This window comes from Eucyclogobius newberryi, unplaced genomic scaffold (genome assembly GCF_026437365.1).
Source record: "Eucyclogobius newberryi isolate DKJ021-1_F unplaced genomic scaffold, fEucNew1.0.hap1 SCAF_14, whole genome shotgun sequence".
Classification (NCBI taxonomy): Eukaryota; Metazoa; Chordata; class Actinopteri; order Gobiiformes; family Gobiidae; genus Eucyclogobius; species Eucyclogobius newberryi.
The window spans coordinates 16991816-17003629 of record NW_027315768.1 but is presented as its reverse complement, the minus strand read 5'-3'; positions in this window follow the sequence as shown (position 1 = coordinate 17003629).

Below are 11814 nucleotides of genomic sequence, written 5' to 3'. Positions count from 1 at the left end.
ATCTATTTTTCACTTCGATGTAGGTTCCAGAGGTTGAATCTAAACAGGATGTGCATCTTGCTCCGAGTGGTGGCCACTGCTAGAGGCTTTGTCAGCCCCTTTGCAGCCTGTGAAGTGTTTGAAAATTAAATAAGGATTGAGATGGCGGGGCACGCATGACAAAAATAAATCCTCTCCGAAAAAATCATGAAGAGTCGCGGAAGGCTTTCATAGAATCACGTTTTGTTTATAGCGAGATTCATTGTTCACGTTTGCTGTATTTTTAGTCCCTTTTGTTTGTGGGGTAAAACAATGCAAGACCTTATTATAGAAAAGAGAGGGGAAATAGGCACAGGAGGAGGCACAGAGATTGGTGTGGAGCCTCATACAGCTCGAATAAGTGAGAGGGAATAGGGAGCAGAAAAAGAAAAAGCCAGAGAGAGACGAGTAATAGGTTCTTTCTCCCAGTTCTTTAGGAACACACTGGTGAAAAATGACCTGCATTTACTGTTGCTACTCAGAAGACTATGGATAACTTTATATATTTAGCTAGACTCTATTCCATGTGTTTTCAGATAGCTTTAGTTCTGCAATATAAAATCCACAAACTAGTTGATTTGTAACCTGTTTTCTTTTTTTATACATATATCCACAATCATTACTCAATCACACACCACATTCAAAATTCAGGAAGTGTCTTGCTCAAGAACACAGTGACAGTATGAGCTGGTGGGAGCTGGGATCAAACCGCAGACCTTCTGGCTTCACGAATGCCACATGACTTGAGCCGTCAGCGCACCTTTTTACACTTGCATTTCAAAACAAGACAGACATTGTGAGTTGTTGTGCAGTTAATACAATGTTAGTGATATTAAGAGCCAAACGTTTTAAATCATGATAATTATTAGCTTGGCCACTTTTACTGGAGAGGTTGTGGGTACATTTTTGTGTGAAAGGAAACAGATAAAAGTCTTATCTATTTGATATATATATATGATTTTAAACGTTACATGTTTAAATATTACTGTGGTTTAACTATCATGGAACGAAGAACCAATGTTGAAAATGTGAATTGTGTCACCCCCTCAAGTCCAGCTTGAATATGGAGCGTTTGTATCCTTTAAAGCAGGTCTCAAAGTAAGGATCAAGGACTGGGTCAAAACACTTAATGAGAAGCGTTGCACACTTGCTCCCTTTGTGAAGAGGAAAAAAAAGGTTTGCACAATGATAATGATCCTTAATAGTGCGAGCTGTCCTTCTGGGAAAGCTGCCATTATTATATGGTCTGTAGAGAGACTGTTTCACTCACATTCTGTTGGAGGACAAGGTCGCGGAGCTCTGAGTAAAGGCATTTCACGGGCCACTGTCACAGGAGAGATGAGCGTTACTAAGCAGCACTGAATCTATAATTGAGTAAACATGGTATTAAATGAGTGATTTAGGAAAAAGTAAACAGTGTTTTTTGGAATACAGAGCTTAATAGAAAGGTTGATTTTGACACTCTCTTTCAAAGTACACATTGACCCGAAAATAATTGTGTTTTCAAAGGGGAAACATGGCATTGTCCTATTGCAATAGTGTTTCTTGAGTGGAACGAGACATACATTCCACAAGACGATAGAAGACACAGCATTTGGTCCACAAGAACAAGACATAATTGAATATGTTGTGTATATATTTTATCTATTTTTTCAGTTCCATTGAATTCCAAGTGTCTTAAATGTATTTTTGTTTGAACATAGAGCTGCAATAATCAAAGCACTGAATCATTTTCCTCCCATTGTTTTTACCCGTATATACGTAGTCAACCCACAAATCTCCTATACCTGAGAAGTATTGCCTTATGAGGAAATATAATTATGCTGGGTAACGGAGCAGTAATGATTGTAATAGCGTTCTTCATTAACACAACATCCCTTCATTAACATCCGCAAAATCGACCTGTTTTTAATGTTGTTGTTATGATGTTTTTAAGCAGTTATTATTTCTCCTAAAAACTTTAGAACCCCTGATTGTAAAACATAACATCCTTGGCCTCTTCAACTTCACTCACTTAAAGAGGCTCTTCAGTCTTTTTCTCCTTTCCAGTTTTCGTCTCTCTGATGTCCGCTGCTTTTGACGTGATTTTCACTTTGTCTGTTTCAGAGTGTCGTCCACTAGAAGTCCTGCACGTCTCTTGCTGCATGGACTTTTCCCAAACAGAGATGCATCATTTTGATACAGGGCTGTTAGGATAAAAAGAGGATTAGTTTCAAACGAAACTGTAAACAGACAGGATATTATCAGCCTGGTATGCAGGGCTAACTAGGATGAATATCTGAGTTCTCAGACTTGATCTGCAGATGAGAGTCGAAACATCTTGTTATTTAAAAAAAAAAACAGTGTCCAGATGACAGCAACCGAATATTTTCTACAACAGCCACACCATTGGCAAAATAAAGTTTGCGTGGCCTTGAGTTTGTTATCTAACTCCTATTTCTGGAAGAGCCAGGCTTTTTCTGTCTTCTTCCACTCGTTCTCTTTCTATTGGTCAGACATTTTCTTGACCAAATTGTCTGCATTTCTCTGCATGTCTTTTTCTTGGAGGTCTTATATTCTACAAACAATTTCTTCCCTCTCTCCAAAAGCCTGCAACATAAAGTCTCCCTTACTATAGCTACAATGTTCTTCATGTTTAAAGTTGTGTCCAGGCAAATGCAGTACTTAAAGTACAAATGTGCTTGGATCATAATTGTGTGTCTGTTATAACTTCATCATTTTTGCATCATTGTCATATGATGTAGGCTAATGTCAAAATATTACGAAACGTTGAGGTCACTATCGCACACCGTGATAAATGTTGCAAAGTTAGCCTACAAGGTGACAATGAGTGAGTGTTTCAGTTTGTTACAAGGTTTTGTTCTGTCCTTCAACACACAGTTCTTTCTCTGCATTTCCAGCATGTGTGGAGTGATGTGGATTTAAGTATCACCAATGCCACTGGAATTGTTTGGAACAGAACAGGAATACCATAACAGTACAAAAACATTATCAATAAAAGACAATATTATAGATAGATGAGATACACTCTTCCAGATATAATAGGTCTATTCTGTGTGAGAGAAGTATTTGAGACGTTAGACCTTCTCCCGTCCCAAATTTATCATTATCATCTTTATATTTGTTTTGACTATTTGACTATTTGAAATTGCTTTGATTTGGATCACAAGATCAAATCTTAAAATTAAAAAGTACACACCTTTAAATGTCCCCACATTTCTGACTTAGATCATCACCTGTGACTTGCCCCACATCTTTATTTGTAGATTGACTCATAAAATGAGAAACAATTTAGCAAACTGGGAATTCTTAGCCTAATTTAAAAGTAGTTGTTCACCTGTTTTAGCTCCAGCCTCATTATGGGCAGCCTAAACCTGGCCAGGAGGCTCTTTGAGGCGTGGCTCCAGCTGAAGGTCGTGCTTTGAGCGCCACGTGGGGCGCGCGCTTTCACGCGCGTGTCCGTGTTCTTCCCGTGATTCCACCGTTTCCCCTTTGCCACGGATCAGCGCACGAGCCCCTCACTTCAGCGCCTGGACGTCACATCCGGGCACCGTCAAACCCGTGTGGGGGTTTTTATGGTTATTTCCATGGTGTTGTCAGAGGGAGCCAAGCTAACAGAAGGTGCTTGGCATAAACTTTAAAAAATAATCTTGTTATTTTTTATAATGTTAAGTTGCAAATAGTCTGTTACATAGAAACAATATGGCTTAAAGGTAGGCCTAATTCAGGACAAATTGTTTTAACTTCTTCAGCTACACCAAAACTACCCCTGTATTTCATTCGATCCAGACTGTAATTTTTGATTATTCTAGTTCTTCTGCTCAGCCAAGGAACAATGGTAAATTCTGATACAAAATGGCTAGCAGACTATAAAGGACCTAACAACAGGCAAGTCATGTTTTGAGTGATGAAACATAAAAGTGGTTTCCCGATTGTAGTGATGATGTCATAAGTCCAGGGGGGAAGTGTCTGATTTTCCTATGATTTAAAAGGCAAAGACACAAATGTTGATCCTGAATGTTCCTAAACTTCACTATACTTGAACAAAAATCGTATATATTATTGGGCTATAGAATGTCATCTGTATGGGCTGTTGCTGGGCAGTCTAACCTGAACCTTCTTTTCCCCCAGAACCTTTGTAGAGTGGTCCGTTTGAAAAGATCAACTGCTGCTTTTGCCAATGCCACCAAAACTACCCTGCTGCAACATTGCCGTCTTGTTCACCTTTCCTCTCAATCTTTCATCACACATGACACTTCACCGCCTGCCCATTTTAAACTGCAACACCCCTTTTCCACTCCGACGACCCTTTGTAAAAGCCTTTCAAAGATTAAAATACTTGTGAGTGCTATATTCGTAGCACAACCTTGCAGTGTCCAAACAGACAACAAAGATTTTATTTAAAATGTAGCCATCAGTCGTAGCAGACTCTAATCATTTGCAGTAAATCCGCAGTTAGCTCCTCGAGTGTCCTCCACTCCCAGAGACGTATTGCTAAGTGAGGTGTCTTTTCTCTATTGCGGCCCATTTGTCCAGAGACGCTTAACTGGCCAGCCCTGGAGAAATATGTGGGGATGAAGAGCTCCGAGATTTACTCTGTGCGTGAGGAGATGCAGACCTGTGACACAGCAGCCTGCAAATCAGCACAACATTAAGCCACAACTGCAGCAGGAGTCGGCCCAAGCGCACCAGGTGAGACAACAAATATTAGAGCGGTGACTCAAAAAGTAAATACAATGCAATTTAATAAGCAAACAGGCATAAACAGTGAGCTTGACTCAGGAGATTGTTGTCAGATTATGTTTTTCTACTCCAGATAAAAAGTCCTTCACAAAGAACTGGACATGGACGGCTAAAGTGGCCCTTGAAGGGGTTTGATTGGGACAGCGAGGGGTGCTGGGAGTCATCTACTTCGGTCAGTGGTTGAAACTAAAAGTACTGCACTTTATTAAAAACTTTAGGTATGTGTTAAACATTTTTTACCATGGATTCTTTTAATTTTTATTCATTCATTAATTAATTTTGGGCCTTAGGCAGGGTTCATCATAGACAGTGGCTACATTTTTTAACTGTACCTCATAAGGTTTAACGGGTTGTTTTTTAGCGCATTCAAGGTCGTCCTGCCTGAAGGTTTTGAGTTCAAACCCCAGATTTGAGCAAACAGAAATAAATTTTAATTAATTAATTTTAGTTTTTTTAAATTGATTCAAACAGCTACTGTTGGCCAAACATTGGCACAATTAAACATCACATTATTACTAACAGTTCTCAAAACCTGTGTGAAATAATTTAACATTTTATTCTTGAAGTACAGTTTTGAACAGGTACTTTAAGTAGTTTTATTATTTCAGAGGTGGTAATGGTACTGCTTTCCATTACTAGTAAAAGTACAGATGCAGCTGGTCAAATAATACTCCATTACAAGTAAAAGTAGCTCTGTGAAATGATTACTGAAGTGTTTGCTGTAAAATAAAACAAGAATAAGCCGACTCAAAGCTGTATGAGAACTGTAAGTGCTGTTAACAACCTTCAAAATTGATTAAAGGCAAGTTACAACAAAGTATGTGACATTGCAGCCACAACACGTGTGTGGAAAACCTTGTGTGTCTGGAACATCTGAAAATCAAGTCTTTGTGAGCTTCATATTAAGTCAAGTGAGTCTACGTCACCTTAACCTTTAAATGGGGCAAAAGACGCGTGGAGTAGAAAGTATAAGTAAGTATAAGTAGTAGTAGAAAGTATTACCGGTATGTGTCTTTCAAATGTAAGTACATATCCTCAAAACTGTACTTGTTATACTTTTACTTGAGTAATATTTGTTTTGCTACTGTATCATTACTTTTACTTAAGTAGCAAAATGACTGCATCTAGTTGGATTGCAACACAATTTACAGCGCGACAATTAAAGACGAGAGATGACTATATTTGTATGCCAGAACTGCCTCTTGACCCTCTAAACCGTGTGAATGTCGACCCGCTGAGGAAAGTGGAGGAAAGTGTTGGGATAGTGCTGATCAGGGACAGTAATGACATGTCATGTAACTATTGACAACGCAACAAACAATCAAAGTGTCTCCGCCTCAGCCTCAAAATGAAAGCTTCTGATTTTCACTCTGTTAAATGTAAGGGAATCTAATCCAAATAATTGCCAACACTGCTGACAGAAAATAAAATAAATAATAAAGACTTGATATTCTATAGATCGCCTATCAAAGACTGATGATAGCTTTGTGCAACTGACTGAGGATAAACTGAGTTCAAATGAAGGGAAACATGTTCTCTCTGGATTACTGCCAATGACGCGCATGCTCTCAAATACCGACTTAAACACTGTTCCTGTTAGGATATAGAAAAAATAAAAAGGATATTATGTACATTAATGCTTGTTATTGATTGGCCATTACGATGTATCCAAATTGGTTGGACGTAACATGAAACTGCACCATTATCCTTTTTTGTTTATTCGTGTGCCTGCTGCTACAAATTGAAGCTATTTTCAACCGTGTAAACAAACTATTAGCTAAAGCCAGCCAGGACATTCAGTGTTTTCTCACCCTTTATTTGCAATTAATGTAATTTAGCATCTACCAAAGCACACGGGTTGTACACAAATCAATTAGTTCTATCATTGCAGATTTAACACACTACTCACAGCCCGCTATAACCATCAAACCATTGAGGACAATTTGTTGCTAAAAGAAAGAAAGATATGAGAAAATTGACTTAATGAGATTTATAATCCACTGGGAAAACAGCAGACACAAGAAGGAGATGAGAAAACAAAGGTGGATTCTGAGGCTAATTGCAGTTTTCTGTCTGTCTCATATTAGTTTTAATGGTGGTCTTTGAAACGTATTGTTCTGCGCTGGTTGCTATGGTACAGCAAGAGCAAAACATGTTGGTATATAATGGAATTCACTGTACTCTTCACCTTTTCTTGTGGGTGTGGGCTTATTTTTTGCACAACATATTGTCTGTAAAATGCCAAGATGTTTCACTAAAAGGTTAAAATAAAACATAAATTTGTTTAGATTTAACCCCAAAATACAGTACTATATTTGTGAATACTAGGGATGTCAGAATTATTCTGTCAGTCGATAATTGTGATTATTCATGTCACGAAATAACTGCAAAGAAAAATGAATAATTGTGACCATTTTAAGTAAAGTAAAGTATAGTCATTTCAATTCAGTCTGTACTCCAAAATATACACAGCATTTTCATCACAAAATCTTCCTCTATTAAAATCATAGAAAATAGAGACTTTCACTTTTCAATCAATCAATCAATCAATCAAATGAATTTATAGAGCAAAATCGTACGAAGCACATTTTAAAGTGCTTATAATGTTAAAATACATTTAAAAAATAAAAACACATGACAGTTTATAAAAATATAAAACAGTGCATGTCAAAATAAATAAATACTATTAATGTGGTATTTAAAATATTAAAACCCAGGTAAAAGTATTTCCGTCATAGGTGCGGCTAAACAGAACAGTCTTTAGCTTAGATTTAAACACAGCCGGGGTGGGGGCCTGTCTCAAGGCTATTCCTGACCTTTGCCCCATAGAACTGGAATGCAGATTCTCTGTGTCTGGTCTGGACTCTGGCACCAGCAGGAGGCCGGTCCCTGAGGTCCTCAGAGTCCGAAATGGTTTATATGGCACTAACATGTCTGGGATGTACTTTGGTGCTAGGCCATGGAGAGACTTGTACACAAGCAGAACTGCTTTAAAGTCTCTTCTCTGAGCCACAGGAAGGTTGTCTTTTATTATGTGTCAATAATCATGGATATCCTTATTCCGTGATGTTTCTTCTTCATTTTTAGCGTGAGAATAGATATTGTGATATCCCTAGTGTATAAGCTTCAGAAGTATGCCAAGATAGATACTATTTTAAAATGAATTATTAGTCTAATGAGTCTACTTGAGTCACAGGGTTGGGTTCAGGAATCAAACGTTGAAAACCATGTCGAGGTTACCTTCCTCAAACCTGAATCTGTTCTTATTGGACTCAGGGCACTATTGCGTTATCCATTGACTCCCGACACACTGATGGATGTAAGTTACAGTACGTACAGACACTTTGCAGAACCACGGCTGACAGTCTGTTCCCACAGACACGTGCGTCCCAACACGATCACGTAAACACAGAATTATGCAGCGCGAATGTGGGATTGTGGGAGTAAGACTCAAACCACAACCTTCCAGTCATAGGGTAACAACTGTGCCTATTGGACCACTATCTCCCTAGAGCAAGACTTGTACACGAGTCCAGGGCTAAGAACTAAAAAAAAGTTGTTTTACACCCCCATTTTGTGAATAAACTCTTACAAAAAGGAAATTTGGGTCTCAATAAATGCAGCAATTGTACAGAATCTATCGCAGATTTCACAAAATAATTCAAAACTGTGACCTGAACTTATTTTGGCTCATGATGGAAATCTATAAAAATTCAAACTTCAGTATTCCACAGATCTCTGCAAACTATTCTCAAGGTAAGAACATGTTTTTTTTTTTTTTTTATATAGGTTCGTTAAAATATGTTCTGCATCAAAACAAACCCTTTCTGAAAAACAAACCATAAACAATAAGTGGCGTTCATTGAAGCATAATAGTGAAAAGAGATTTGTTGTGACAGATAACTTTTTATCACAGTTTGAAACACATTCTATTGTAGTTAGCCTCTGCCGTCTGCTATGTATTATGTATCTTATAATCTCCTTGCTGTTTCACCTCTCTTTGAAACTGTAACAATGGGTGCATTTGACAGAAGAGCGGTCGCCAAGATCACACTGTGGCCGGGCGACATGAAAGAATGTATTGAAGGTGAGATTTGTACAAAATGTTATGCAAATTATTAATCCCTTGACCTTGGCTGGTAAATGGCGGTGCATGTCGGAGATAATCTTTCATTATTTTTGCATTTGCAGGCTATAAATATTCAAAACGAGCGACATCAAAAGCCTCTTCTAAAGAATTCGGAGGTGACATATGAGCAGATGCCTTTGTGTTAAGGTGGATAAATACCCAGAGTTTTAGTAAAGGCAGGCGGCATAAAAAAGCATGTCCTTGACTTGGTAAAAGCTTCACGGTAGGACACTGACAGGTGAGACGTGTTTTCACTCAGGTCCTTTACTGCGTTCTTTACAGACTTTAGAATTCAATAGAATTTCTTCTCTTCTTAAAGATTTGTGAGCGAATTAAAGTTTTGGTTGTCTTCCCTGTCCTTGTCAAAACCTTTTATCCAAAGTTTTCTCTTGTGAAGGATGATATGACAGTTTCACAATTCTGACTTATTCATGAAGCACAAGTTACCCTTAAAGAATTTAATACATTAACCGTCTACACAGAACATTCCTAAAAATATGAAGTTGAAAATATCCCCGGATAATTATGCTTTGGATTCACTTAGGAAAGGAAAATCCCCCGTGCCCCGCCGCATGCCAACAAAGAAGCTGAGATGTCTCCAACTAATCTGGACAAGGTTTGGGGAAAAAGTAGCATGCTTAAAATACCTCCATGTGTCTGTTCTGCTAAAACTATAAATAAAGGATTCTTTAAAAAGGAACATGCAATTAGTCTATGAATTCCACACATTGCAAGTGCCACGGATGCTGCCTGGCGTTCCAACATACCAGATGTTATTTAAATACATCATTAACTGCAACATGTGACTGCTATTTGTACGTGACACTAAAGGCGTGACACTCAAGACTTGGTACGCATTTTGAAAAAAGACACATTTCTTTTTAATCAGTAATGTTTTCAAATCACACACCTACACGGGGGCTCAAGAATACTTCAGAAGGAGACGGTGTTGAACATTAGTTATAAGAACTGGCAGCAGGCTTGGAAACCCCAAGTGACCATTGATCAAACAGGCGGATTTGACCTAGAAGCGCTGGGAGAGAGCGAGTTGACTTTACAGTTAATATGGTCACATGAAAGACACACTACTAAATAAGACACGTAGTATGGGAAATAGGCTACATAAAATAAACATACCGCTACTGGCATGTAAAGGATAACACACAGTATGGTCTGAAATGAGGGCACACGGGGTTGAAGAGTTCTGTTCAGGTCTGTTTCTAACCGTATCCTTTCTGTGTTCAAATTTCAGCTGTTAAGTTCAAAGTCAAAGTTGGAAGAAGGGCGCCACACAGAAGGCTCCACGACTGATAGAAAACCAGTAAAGCAGAAAGATCAAAGGTCAGGATCACTCTTGTCTAATACTGGTTTAAACCACTAAATGGTTTTTAAATTAAATTCAGTGCTACTGAAGCCCTTCACATTTTCAGGTATATTGCACTTGAGAATGAAAAGGGTTGAACTTTGAAAGATTATGCAGTGAGTGGGCTGTGAGGTGCCATGCATAAAGATGTATCTGTACAACTGTACATTTTAAGCCTGTTTTTTATCTTTTTCTTTTTATTATTATTGTTATGCGTTATATCATTTTGTGTCGCATCGAATCACCAAGACAAGTTCCTACGTTTGTGAATTTTGTTAATTGACAATGGCAATAAACCTTTTCTGATTGTGATAGAGGTTTCAAGAACATGTATGTTCTATGTTCAGTAGACCTATGTTGTTTAATCTGTATTGATGACCATCAAATGTGTGGAGGAAACATACATGCACTATAGGGCAGACTGATGGGAGCATTACACATATACAGCCAAGATGGTTATTACTATGGTTACCAGTAGGAACCATATAACCCAGTAGTAGTCACCAACTTCATTGGTCTACTTACTAATTACACATTATTTTTTATTTCTCTAAATGTACTAACATTCAGTAGTGTAAGATGAGTCATAGTCCTGGGAAAATCATATTATTGTAAATATGTAAGTGAAATATAACATTTTGTTATTTCCCACCTCAGTTTGTAAGTATTTTATTTACTCTGGAGGAGTGAACTGGAGGCTGTTCACAATTGTATTGATGGTCAAGGAAAACAAACTTTCTCATTTGACCTTCATACTTCAGGGAATTCATTAGTTATCTTTTGCAGAAAAAATATTCAGCTTATTCAAACTTTAGCTCAGAGTGCCTACTTATCGGCTCGAGAGCAGACAGATATGACCTGTGTGGCTGAGGCAATAGCTCTTCTCTATAATGCTTATTGTTCATGAGCATATTTTCATAATTAGGCTGAATCCAGCATCTTAAACAGGCACCTACGTAGCGCAGTGCCACTGGGAGATGTGCTGGCTGGATATGCAGCCGACTCCACCCGGATAACCCCTCCTCCTGACAGTAAACCCCAACGTCAACCTCCAATCTCAGGGGAGCACTTACCCCACTTCCACTGCTCAAAACCACACAGTTCACCTTATTATAAAGTCAAGTGTAAAGCATCTGACTCTGGCTCGTAGTTAATATTCATTTGTAACATGATGCAAGAAATTGACAGAGTTTTTGGCCAAATAATTGAATGTGGTTTGAATTTTTTATTCCCTTGCCGTCACAGTTGAATCGAAGCAAAGGTCTCGCGCTGGCAGGGCCTGACATGCTTTAGAGGTATTTGCAGCCGAAGAGTGCAGAGATCAATGCCCTGCTCCAGAACATTCGGTCCCTCATCACCGATCAAAAGACTGTCAGTCCATGGAAGGTCAAGCCCTAGCAAAGCCTCATCTCACAGATGGAAAGACAGAGGCTGCCAATGAGACAGCCACTGTCTGCCAAGAAGACCCCCTTAAGCCGACCGTGTCCTTGAATGGCAGCTCCTTATTTGTGTGGAATGACTCTAGTATTCTGACAATGTAAATGTACCAGCATGTTTGGTA